The sequence below is a fragment of the Scyliorhinus torazame genome, chromosome 2, assembly GCF_047496885.1.
Source record: "Scyliorhinus torazame isolate Kashiwa2021f chromosome 2, sScyTor2.1, whole genome shotgun sequence".
Classification (NCBI taxonomy): Eukaryota; Metazoa; Chordata; class Chondrichthyes; order Carcharhiniformes; family Scyliorhinidae; genus Scyliorhinus; species Scyliorhinus torazame.
Window position 1 is genome coordinate 379,987,159 of NC_092708.1, and position 12,571 is coordinate 379,999,729.

Consider the following 12,571-nt stretch of genomic DNA (forward strand, 5'->3'; position numbering starts at 1 on the left):
ATATTTCACCATAGCTGAATAATAATCCTGAAATTTCCTACCTATCACCATAAGCACAAGATCTGTTGCTGTTCAGGAGAAAGTTTACCATCACCTCCTGACTATAACTAGGGTTAGAAAATAAAAATGTGGCTTTTGCGGGCACTGCCTATATCCAAAAAACAAAAAGATATTGGCCAGAATGTTCCGGCTGATCTCGCCGATGGGATCTTCCGGTTCCACTGACAGCGAACCCCCACTGCGGGTTTCCAGAAGATTCCGCCGGCGGCTAAGGGCAGCCCCCTCTGCCGCCAATAAATAATCTGAATTGCAGGAGGTCTCCATAAATTAATTCCCAAATTCGAAGAGGAGTTGTTGCAAATAATGGGTGAGATCTCCAAATGCAGAACATTCGACCCTCTCCCAGTCACGTAAATGTCTTGCGGAGAAGTCAAAGATGCTCCTTCCTCAATCCAGCAATTTATCTATTGGGAGCCCAATACTTTCTGATATTCAACTGCACTGGTAGCAACCTAGAAATACAGGCTGTGGATTTCCACTTCTGTGTTCACCTCCCCATTAATATGAATGAGAAGACAATCACACCTGATGCTACAATCAATCACTGAATTGTACAGCACTGAAAGGGGCCATTCAATCCATTGTGCCTCTTTGCTGGCTCTTTGAAAGAGCTTACTTCCACTTCCCTGCTATATAATGAATCAAAGAATCTTACAGCACAGGAAAATCCCCAAAGTGTACTTTTCCTGCACAAATCCCAGATATGCCAACACCTCTCCCCCCAAGCATCCAAAAAAGAATCTCAATGCTGTTATTATTAGTCCCTCAATGGTTTCATCGTCTGTTCTCATATCAATCTGAGCTATTTTACTCCTTTCTCATGCTTAACAGCATCTATCAATCTACAGTAAGAAAAAAACAATAAAACAAAAGGCCATTCACAACTGAGCAGAGGAGCTTCAGTGGATCTCCAACTACATTACACAGCACTGGCTGTGAAAAGTGCAAAGATGTTCCATTCAACAGCATTGACATTTCTCATCTCAAGAAGCAAGAAAATTAATCAAACATGTTTTCTGGGGGGGGGGGGGGGGGGGGGGGGGGGGGCAGAAATGTTAACTTACCTCATTGAAGTTACAATAAAATTAGTGATTTCATTGCAGGCTTTATATTTCTCCAGTTTAGGCCTGGTTTCATGTACCTGTATAATAATCTGAAATTAGGGGTTATTGACAGGCAGCTTTCAAGTGCCCAGCACTGAGATGAAAAGGTCAGCTTGTTTTTCAATCAGCTGTCAAGGTTTAGTCAATATTCCGACTCCTGCCACTGGCACCTGTCAACAAACATGGAGGGGACAGTGTTGTACCTATCAATAACTGACAACACCAATTACATTGCTGTGGAGTTTCCTCAATGTGTAGAGCAGCCTGAGCTCCAAGGTGGCTTTTGTAACCACCAAATCTCTTAGCAGTCTGACATTTTCAAGCCAATAATTGTGAATAAATAATAGGTTAATGGGAGCAACATGCCAGTTGAAAACGCACCAAGGTTTTGGATGACAGAAGAAGCCACAGTTGGTGAAATTTGAGCAACCTATTGTCATTAACTCAACCTTCATCCTAAGTGCAATTCCAATATCTTGTGTAATAAAGTTTCAATATCGGGTACATGGCATGGTGGTTACAGTACTAGGTTTGCAACCAACGTTATGGCATTGTAATTTGTGGGCTGGTACCATAGGAATAATAATCACAAAACCTGTCAGATCTTTGCAAAAGCTCATCTGGCTTACCAATGTCTGTTCTGCCTACCAACACTGAACTGGAATTGATTTTAATCTCACACTACCTGATGGAATTGTAATGTCTCAGAAGCCCAGTAGTCATTTGTAAAAACAATTATCATTCACACACACATTCAAGGTGGCAACCTGCCACTGCTTTCTCTGGGAAATTAGGAATGGGCAACAAATATTAGTCTTGCCAACATCATCCACAACAAAGGAAGAAAAAATTACACTGAATTTTGTTTTGTAGTTGTGATCAGATAAACAGGCACAGCCAGACATTTATTCTACCCTATATTCCATTCACTTAAAGCCAGAGTGGACAGGTGTATGGTTAGAGTGCACCTTTCTTATAATAATAATCATTATTATTGTCACAGTAGGCTTACATTAACACTGCAATGAAGTTACTGTGAAAATCAGAGTGGCTACACTCCGGCGCCTGATTCGGTACATTGAGGGAGAATTCAGAATGCCCAATTCACCTAACAAGCACATTTTTTGGGACTTGTGGGAGGAAACCGGAGCACCCGAAGGAAACCCACGCAGGCACAGGGAGAACTGTGCAGACTCCGCACAGACAGTGACCCAAGCCGGAATCAAACCGGAACCCTGACGCTGTGAAGCAACATTGCTAACCACTGTGCTATCTCTTTTTACATGTAGGTCATCATTTCATGCACCAAGAAAGCACAACAGCGCCTATACTTCCTCAGGAAACTAAGGAAATTCGACATGTCCACATCACATTGACTTTTACCAATTTCTACAGATGCACCATAGAGAGCATCCTATCTGGCTGCATCGCAGCCTGGTATGGCAACTGCTCGGCCCAAAACTGCAAGAAACTTCAGAGTCGTGAACACAGCCCAGTCCATCATGTGAACCCACCTCCCATCCATTGACTCTGTCTACACCTCCCACCGTGGGAAAGCGAGCAGCATAATCAAAGACCCCTCCCGCCCAGGTTATCCTCGCTTCCAGCTTCTTCCATAGGGCAGGAGATACAAAAGTCTGAGAACACACACTAACAGATTCAAAAACAGCTTCTCCCCCGCTGTTACCAGACTCCTAAGCGACCCTCTTATGGACTAAACCGATCTCTTCAAACATCTTCTCTATATAGTACTACACTCCATATGCTCACCAAATGCCTGTGTCTATGTATTTACATGTATGCCCTAATTTTTTTCACGTATGGGACGATCTTTCTGGACTGTGCGCGGAACAATACATTCTGTGCCTCGGTACATGTGACAATAAATCAAATCCAAATCCATTTTAATCTTCATTTATTTGCTCTCTGTACCCCAACATATCAAATTCAAAACCCTTGAATTTGTTTCTAAATCCCTACTTAACAAATAACCTGCCCTCACCCAACTCTGCAACCATCTTGAGCCCATTATTTCTGCCCATGCAATGTGATCCCCCGACTCCTGCCTGGTGTGTATCACTTATGTTCCAGTTCAGTGAGAGAGTTTTCAATCAACCCACTGGAACTCCTTCCCCAAAGATCTCTGTCTTACTACTTTTCTTTTTGCCTTTAAAAGCTTCCTTAGAAGCCATTATAATGGATGCAATTAACTTTGCCAATTCCTTCTCTACTATTTGTTCCATTCTCTCTGATGTGAGTGCTCTGGGACACTTAATTCTGTTATAGATGTCACACAAATGCAAGTTGTATTGTACTATCCTGTTCCCAAAGAAAATATTTCATTGAAAAGTAATAATCGTTGTTATACATCATGGAGGATAGACTTTAGCTGTCAATACACTGCTCTAATTTAATCAAGATGTTCCCATTGCATTATAAACGGAGGCAGCAGCGTTGAGTACTGACAGAATGTTAGGTTTTATTTTACATATTAAACAGTGAGGTTGAACTGAATCAAAATCATAGACATTTATTCAGCATCAACACCTCAGACACAATTGCTGAAAACTTCCTTGGGTCACTGAACAACTGGGCCGTACACATGTCTGCTGTAACATTGGCAGAAACGTCAGGTCAATGGACTACAATATCATAAAATTGAGATTAGCTATGGCAATGGACGGGAAGAACTCTAGAGTAAAAGTGCTTGATTGGAGGAGGTTGAAAACAGACCCGTCCCAGGAAGATTGGAAGGCAAAGGTGTAATGGGTCAATGCCTTTAAGGAGGTGACGGTTTGGGTACAGTGGAGGTACATTCTCATGAGAAGCAAATGTAGGGCAAACAAAACCAGAGCTCACTGGATGACGATTTCACTTTCGTCTGCTGTGTATTTCCAACCTTTTTGCTTTAGATAACCTGCAGAAACTTACTGGTGAGGCTGACACAGGACACATACGAAGTTACTAGACAGGTTTTGGAATCATAGCCCTAATTAAAGTTAATACTCTCAGAAAAAGAAAGGAATTGAAAATCTTTTTAAGAATAAGAAGTGAAAAAGGACTTAACCATTGCTTACCATCATAGTGCTTCAGGATATCACAGCAATGGAAACCATTGATATTATCGTGCCACCAGCCACTACTACATTTAATGATCAGTATTCACTCATGCAATGTTTTTTTTTTTACTAGCATTATGCACTCCTCTAGTTCCCTAATAGAAAAATACGTCTATGTCAGATCAGAATATGATAGAAAGAAAAACAGGATTACTTCTGCAGTAACCTAAATTGATTTTATCATCTGAATCCTGAGATTAGATTGCAGTCTTGAACTAACTTAAATTAACTGGCTGGTATTTGTTTTTAATAGTAATTTTGAATGGGGGCCTTTGATTTAATTTTCAAGTTGCACTCTGGTCTTTTTGTTTACTAGTGACAGTGTAGATTATTTAACTTAATGCATTATGTTCACAAAATAAAGCATTAAATGTCTTCCAACATGAACAAAAGGGTGTCAGTTGTTTAATATACGCCGAGTTCTCAGTCAGTCCATAAATATGATACAGTATTCAAGACTGGAGAACTTCTGTTGTTTGTAGTGGGTGTTTTTAGTAATGACACATTTTGCCCATGGGTATAAAAAACAAGTGCAATAACCAACATATTTTTAAAAAGGCAGTAAGTCTCCAATTAACCAGTGCCGCTTGTAATTGTTGGCACTTGCATCCAAATTCTCATCAGGACGGTAATTGCACTTTAATGAGGTTTGTACAAATGATTGAACTTGTTTGAGGACCCAGCTTTGCTTGAAATTAACAATGTTTAAATTGTTAAGTACAGGGTAAGTACTTAGAGAACTGCCTGAAATAGTCCACGCGCTTAATAATATTATAGACTGAGCCTACTTGTCTCCTTTGGCAATACAACTGGTTAGTGCAATTTCCCCTTCCCAGCAGGCTACTCTGACGTGGATGATGCAAGTGGAGAGGATTGCATTTAAAACAGAGTCAGTACAACTTGAAACAGGCATGATGACACCCCTTTTTTTTTTTTTAACATTGGTCGCTAGAAAACTAACCTCCCACCTTGGTCAGAAATAGACCATTCATTCTCCAGTTATAATCGGTTTCTGATATTGTAGGATCAAACTGTATACATAGCAAATTATGAAAAGGTCAGAAAGGGGGATTTAAACTAACTAACGACATTCATGAAATCCACAAAAATTTATATATTTTTTAAATTGCTTGAAATACTCGGCAGATCAGGTAGCAACTATGGCAAGAGTTAATGCTTCTGGTCGATGACTTTTCATCGGAGCCTAAATTCACAAACTTGATTGCACTGTCTTATTTCAAATGATTGTCATTGCAAAGGCACAAGCAATATTTTAATTCATTAATCAACTGCATAATTGGAAAGAACAGTCAGACCTAAACATGGATAAACTGATAAGATTTTAACAAACAATAGAATGCCAACTAATTATCCTCTGACCCTGGAGAAACAACGTATTGAATTCTGCAAAGAACAATTCATACAAGATAAATGAACAAATAGCAGTGAGCTAAGGACAGTCTTGTTACAGGCGAAAAGCAACTCGGCCCAACTTCTCGAAAAGATGTTTCATTATTCAAAAAGGCAATGTCATAATCTAAATGCTTTGTATTAGTGAATGTTTAGATGTAGTCATGGCCAAGAGTGAGAGAGGGGAGAGAAAAGGGGAGAGCAAGACAGGAAAGGAGGGTGAAATGGGTAAGACAGAGAGAGAAGAGAGGAAGGTGAGAAATAGGAGGGGAGAGAGAAGTCATGAGGGTTGGGAAGGAGAGACAGAGCAGAATGAGACATAACTATCTTGGCCTCTGCTACAAATAACATCTCTTATTGACTAATCAAGATGAATGCCAGCATTTCCAATCCAAAGGCGGCCTACATCCAATACCATTTGAACTGTAATATACTATATAATGTAATGGATAACCGCAAATTTTTAAACTAGTGTGACTTACAAAATGTTTTCAAAACTAAAAATGTAGCTGACAATGATTGATTCCCTGATTGCTTAAACTTTGATGTGACTCAGTATTTTATGGCATTAATGTAAACATTTATAGAAGCAATCCCAAGTACATTTTTGTGCACACCACCTGCTGTCTATTGTAATAATAGTGCATAAATGGTCAAATCAGGTTTATTATCCAACATTTTAATTGTACTGCGGCTTTTATTTCATATACTGAACTCTGAGCTAATATTTTCATAGTAGTAATGTTGGAATAAACTTGCATTTTCCAGCAGTTATTTTTGTATTACTTTCAAATTAACATCTTGAGGCAGCTTTTAAAAGGACAAAGACATTGTGATGAGTGAACGTGTTAAGAAATAAGATATTTAATTATGATTTAGTTGAGAGGAGCTAAATTGACTAATAGCAATCTAAAAGGCATTATGAATACTTCACCTTGGGGTGTCCATCACTGGGTTAAACATGATGCTAATTGGAAACGGGCTGATTAATAACTCTCTGTCCTGTCTATTCAAATAACACTTAACAAAATAATCAGTGGCGGCTGGCCACCAATTTCCCTAAAAGGAATTAAGCTATCAGAATTAACTGATAGGAAACAAATGAAGATGACCTGTAATTACTAAGCTGGTGAAGTAATTATCATATTACAGAAAATTATTCTTGATGAAAATCTTGTAAAATTGTGCTGCTCTTTCTGTGAGCCTGGTTCACCCAATTGCAGGTCTGTCGCCCATTTATACCCAGGAATTCTTTAGCTGTACAATTCCTTTCTTATCTGGTACCCCCCAGAGACACTTTTGGGACATTTGCTATATTTATGCAACTATAATTACAGGTGCTAATAGTTAATCAAATTCAAACCTCTATTCTGCTTTGAGATTAATATAAATAAGAGGCGTCTGAGAGGATTTGGCGGGTTAAAATAATATTGAGTGCATAAGAAGAAATCAGTAATGCAAGCTGGTGCTTGATTTCTTTTGCTGAAGCTTACCATGATGTAGGTGATCTTGTTTCTAACACAGCATTGATTTTATGGTGTATTGAATTTTTTGTTAAAAAGAAAAAACAATTTACACTTAATAGCACTATCTACGTGACAAACATCCCAAGGAGCTTTATAGGATTTCAGAGGACACCGAGCAGCAATGGATAGAGAAGTGACAGGAGTTGTATTTTCATTGGAGTTTTTCCATTTTAACAAATAACACAACAAAACCTCAGGATCGGCACAAATGTCTCAGCACACATGAATACTGAAAAAGACAGGAGAACAACAATACAGTTGGTTCCGCTTAATCACTAAACTTGGTGCCTCAATATGTACCAACGGTTAAACCGGAGAGTGAGGGAGAGGAGGCTGTGAAAGCAGGGTAAAATTGCGCACATCTTCCCATGTAGCGAGTGCTCGCACAGCCCACAAGAATCTAGGATAAGATCTTTGCACCATGTTTCACACCAGAACACATCTCTCCTAATTCTAGTCATCAATAACATATCATGACTAGGCTGGACCAGTTGAGCCCCAAATCACTGAAGGTATCAGGGTGGCGAAGGAGTTGCTTGGGTTCATGGAGCGGATGTGGGGTGGGGGTGGGGGGCGAAATGTGGATCCGTGGAGGTTTTGGCATCCGAGGGCGAAGGAATTTTCTTTCTTTTTGAATGTACACTGAGTGTACTCCAGTATCGACTTTTGGGTTAAGGATAAGGCACTGCTCCCAGGGGTGGTTGGTTCGGAATACACAGCGATTGTCATATCAGACCACGCGCTGCACTTGTGGATCTATGTGTGGAGAAGGAGGTTATCCAGCGACTGCCATGGAGGCTAGATGTGGCACTGTTGGCGGATAAGAGGGTATGCGGGAGGATTAGGGCAGTCATAGGCACGTATGACAAGATCGATAATAGTAATGAGGTCTCTCAATAATAACGAGGCAGCAGGGTAGCACAGTGGTTAGCACAGTTGCTTTACAGCTCCAGGGTCCCAGGTTCGATTCCCAGCTTGGGTCACTGTCTGTGTGGAGTCTGCACGTTCTCGTGTCTGTGTGGATTTTTTCCAGGTGCTCCGATTTTCTCCCACAGTCCAAAGATGTGCAGGTTACGTGAATTAGCCATGATAAATTGCCCTTAGTGTCCAATAAGGTTAAGTGGGGGTTACTGGGTTACAGGGATAGGGTGGAGGTGTGGGCTTCAGTGGGGTGCTCTGTCCAAAGGCCGGTGCAGACGCGATGGGCCGAATGGCCTCCTTCTGAACTGTAAATTCTATAATTCTCCCTCCACATTTTGGGAGGTGTTTAAGGCGGCAATTAGGGGAGAGCTATTCTCGATTAAGGCACATAGAGAGAAGGTAGAGAGGATGGAAAGACAGAGGTTGGGGGAGGATATTTTGGTAGTGGACCAGCAGAATTTGGCCACCCCAGAGGAAAAGTTATTGAAGGAGAGGAAGAAGCTCCAGAGGGAGTTTGAACTGTTGTCGATGGGGAAGGCAGTTAGCCTGTCGTGTTGGGTGTGGGGGCATTTTCTGAACATGGGGAGAAGGCCAATAGGTTGCTGGCACACCAGCTGAGGCAGCAGGCGGCTTAGAGGAAGATTGGGCAAAAAAAGGACCCCAGGGACAGGGTGGTCTCTGACCCATGTCAGGTGAATGGAGTGTTTGAGGCCTTTTATCGGGGGCTGTACAGGTCGGAGCCCCTGGGGGAGGGGGAAGTAGAGACTTGGACATGAAACAGTTCCTGGATGGTTTGGATTTCCCGGTAGTGGAAGAGGGGAACGTGCGGGGACTGGAGGCCCCACTTGGGCTGAAGAAGGTGATGAGGTCCATTGGTAGCACAGTGGTAAGCACTGTGGCTTCACAGCACCAAGAACCCGGGTTCAATTCCCGGCTTGGGTCACTGTCTGTATGGAGTCTGCACGTTCTCCCCGTGTTTGCGTGGGTTTCCTCCAGGTGCTCCGGTCTCCTCCCACAAGCCCCGAAAGAGGTACTGTTAGGTAATTTGGACATTCTGAATTCTCTCTCGTGTACCTGAACAGGCGCCTGATTGCGGCGACTAGGGGATTTTCACAGCAACTTCATTGCAGTATTAATGTAAGCCGACTTGTGACAATAAAGATTATTATTATTCAATGCAGTCTCAGAAGGCTTTGAGCCTGGACAGATTCCCAGCGGAATTTTATAAAAGTTTGCGACCTCATCTAATAGATGATTCTTTAGCCCGGGTGAAACTTCCACCCGCATTGGCACAACCTTCGATTTCGCTCAATTTGAAAAAGGATAAGGATCCGGAGGAGTGTGATTCTTATCAACCAATATCTTTGCTAAATGCAACTGTGAAATTGTTGGCTAAAGTGTTGGCAACACGCTTGAAGAATTGTGTATGGGGGGTGATAGCTGAGGACCAGATGGGGTTTGCGAAGAGGCAACAATTGTCGACCAATGTAAAGAGGTTTTTGACTGTGGTGATGAAGCCCCCGCAGGTCAGGAAACAGAGGTAATAATTTCCCCGGACGTGGAGAAGGTGTTTGATCGGGTTGAGTGGGAGTATCATTTGGAGGTATTGGGGCGGTTTGGGTGTGGACCGGGGTTTATTGACTGGATTAGGTTGTTGTACAGAGCCCTCACAGATAGTGTTCACACTAACACAAGTCTGGGGTATTTTCGTTTACACGGGAGTACAAGGCAGGGACGTCCATTTTCCCCGTTCGTTTATGGCACACACACACACTTTTGGGGACAATGTCGAAAATCTTAGGGGTAAAAGTAGCCTGAACCTGTGGGTGACGATATTTAGGGTATCGGAAGACCCCGGAGCGCAGGAAGAGAGAGAGATTGTTGGCCTTTGCCTCCCTGATAGCCGGAGAAGGAGTTTGTTAGGGTGGCGGGCTCCGGAGCCGCCAAGGACAGCAGAGTGGGTGGGTGACCTGTTGGAATTTTTACATTTGGAGAACATAAAATTTGCCATTAGGGGGTCGGAGGAGGGGTTCTACTCGAGGTGGAGGCTGTTCATCTCCTTCTTTAAGTGTTGGTAATCATTGTTTTTTTTTATAGTTACAAAATGGGGAATTTGGGGGGGTATGGTAGGTGGGTTGTTTATAACGAGAATCGTAGAATGTTGGATTGAGTGTTGACGTTTTGTATATAAAATGAAAATGCCCTGAATAAAAATATTTTAAAAAAGAATATTATGACGTCCCTTTCACAGATACAAGACCTTTTTGTACTTTTGCAGGAACCAGTCAACAGTGGGCAGCACGGTGGCGCAGTGGTTAACATTGCTGCCTCATGGCGCGACGTCCCAGGTTCGATCCCGGCTCTGGGTCACTATCCGTGTGGAGCTTGCACACTCTCCCCGTATTTGCGTGGGTCTCACCCCCACAACCCAAAAGATGTGCAGGCTAGGTGGATTGGCCACGCTAAATTGTCCCTTAATTGGAAAAAATGAATTGGGTACGCTAAATTTATGAACAAAAAAACAACAATTCTTTAACCCAAAATAACAAAGGCAGAAACTACAGAAAAAATACATGAGGACACTAGTTCTAAGAGGGTATTTTACATATAATGCAACACATCCCCAAACTTCGGCACAGTCAGAGCGATCATAATTACACACATTTATACAAAGAGCAGCAAATATGTATACGGTTGGTTCAGATTATAATCAATGTGGTCAGCGTCTCCCAAACATGGAGGAAGGAAATAATGAGGTTGTTGGATCGGTTTATATACCAGGCAAGGGGGTATAAGTTGATTCACAGGAGACATCGGTTTTTACTGGCTCCTAGCTGTTGTGGTACCAGATATATTCCGGCAAAAGGAGTTCCGTTTTTTTTGATGCAGAAGTCATCTGTGCCCTATGAGATGACTTTGTGCCATCCAACAACAACTTCTATATATAGTTCTGATGAAAAGTCATTGACCTGAAATATCAGGTGGGGTTTTCTGGCCCCTCCCACCAGTGGGATCTTCCGATTGCCAATGTCAGTGGAGATTTGAATGCCCACCCTCTGAAATGGCCTAGCCAGCATCTCAGTTCAAAGGCAATTAGCGATGGCCAACAAGTGCTGACCTTGCAGCGACACCCACATCCCATGAAATAGTTTTTTTTTTTTAAAAAAAGTTCCACTTCTAATCGCTTTGAGTAGAGAAATATCTAATTTCTCTCTTGGACTTACTAGTAACTATCTTGTACTTATAGCCTGTAGTCTGTAGTTTTGCATGATGCACCAAGTGACCTCGCCACGTCTTGCCAGTCTAACCCCTACATGTTGGCACAGTGGTTAGCATTGCTGTCTCACAGCACCAGGGACCCACCTTCAAATCTAGCCTTGGGTCACAGTCTGTGTGGAGTTTGCACTTTCTCCCGGTGTCTGTGTGAGTTTCCTCCGGGTGCTCCTGTGTCCTCTCACAGTCCAAAGATTTGCAGGTTAGGTGGATTGGTCATGCTAAATTGTCCCTTAGTGTCCAGAAGGTTAGGTGGGGGATAGGGTGGGGGGTGGGCCTAGGTAGGGTGCTCTTTCAGAGGGTCAGTGCAGACCTGTTGGGCCGAATGGCCTCCTTCTGCACCATAGGGATTCTATGATCTTATGATAAATTTCAAGATCTCTATCAGAACACCTACATATCTTCCCTTTATAAAAGAAAAATGCCCCAACCAGTGCAATCTTTCCTGATAGCTCTAATATCTAAGTCTGGTACCATCTGTGTAAATCTTTTGCACTTTCTCCAGTGCTTTTGTTTTTTTTATAGTATTAGGACAACTGTGCACAGTACCCTCTAAATGCAGGCTGACCAAGATCCCAGGTAAATTTACCCAATTTTTAAAAAAATATATATATAAATTTATAGTACCCAATTTATTTGTTCCAATTAAGGGGCAATATAGCGTGGCCAATCCACCTAACCTGCACATCTTTGAGTTGTGGAGGCGAAACCCACGCAGACACAGGGAGAATGTGCAAACTCCACACGGACAGTGACCCAGGGCCGGGATTCGAGCCCAAGTCCTCAGTGCCGCAGTCCCAGTGCTATCCACTGCGCCACCGTGATGCCATAAATTTATGTAATTTAGCTACTTTTTGAATTCTATACCCTTGGAAATCAATTCTCGATATTTGTCTTTGTTTTTTTGTTGCTTTGCTGACCTGCAATGCAATTTTTAATGATTTGTCCATCGATATCCTTGGAATCCTTCGCTTTTCTATCTCACTCAGTTTCCCATTTTCTAAGGTGAAGATGTTTCTGCTTTCCCTAACAAAATGTGTTACCTCTTACTTATCTCTGTTAAAGTACACTTTCCACTTAACCACCTTTACTGCAAAGTTTAAAATGTTTTGCATTATGTTGCATTCTTCCTTAGTGTAAGCTATTACCCTATGTCAAC

At 42.1% G+C, this 12,571-nt stretch overlaps 1 protein-coding gene across 2 annotated transcripts in view; it reads right to left on the minus strand.

Moving 5' to 3' along the window:
- Positions 1–12,571, minus strand: part of lin52 (lin-52 DREAM MuvB core complex component) — a 75,557-nt gene that overhangs the window by 3,235 nt on the left and 59,751 nt on the right. The window lies entirely within an intron of this gene.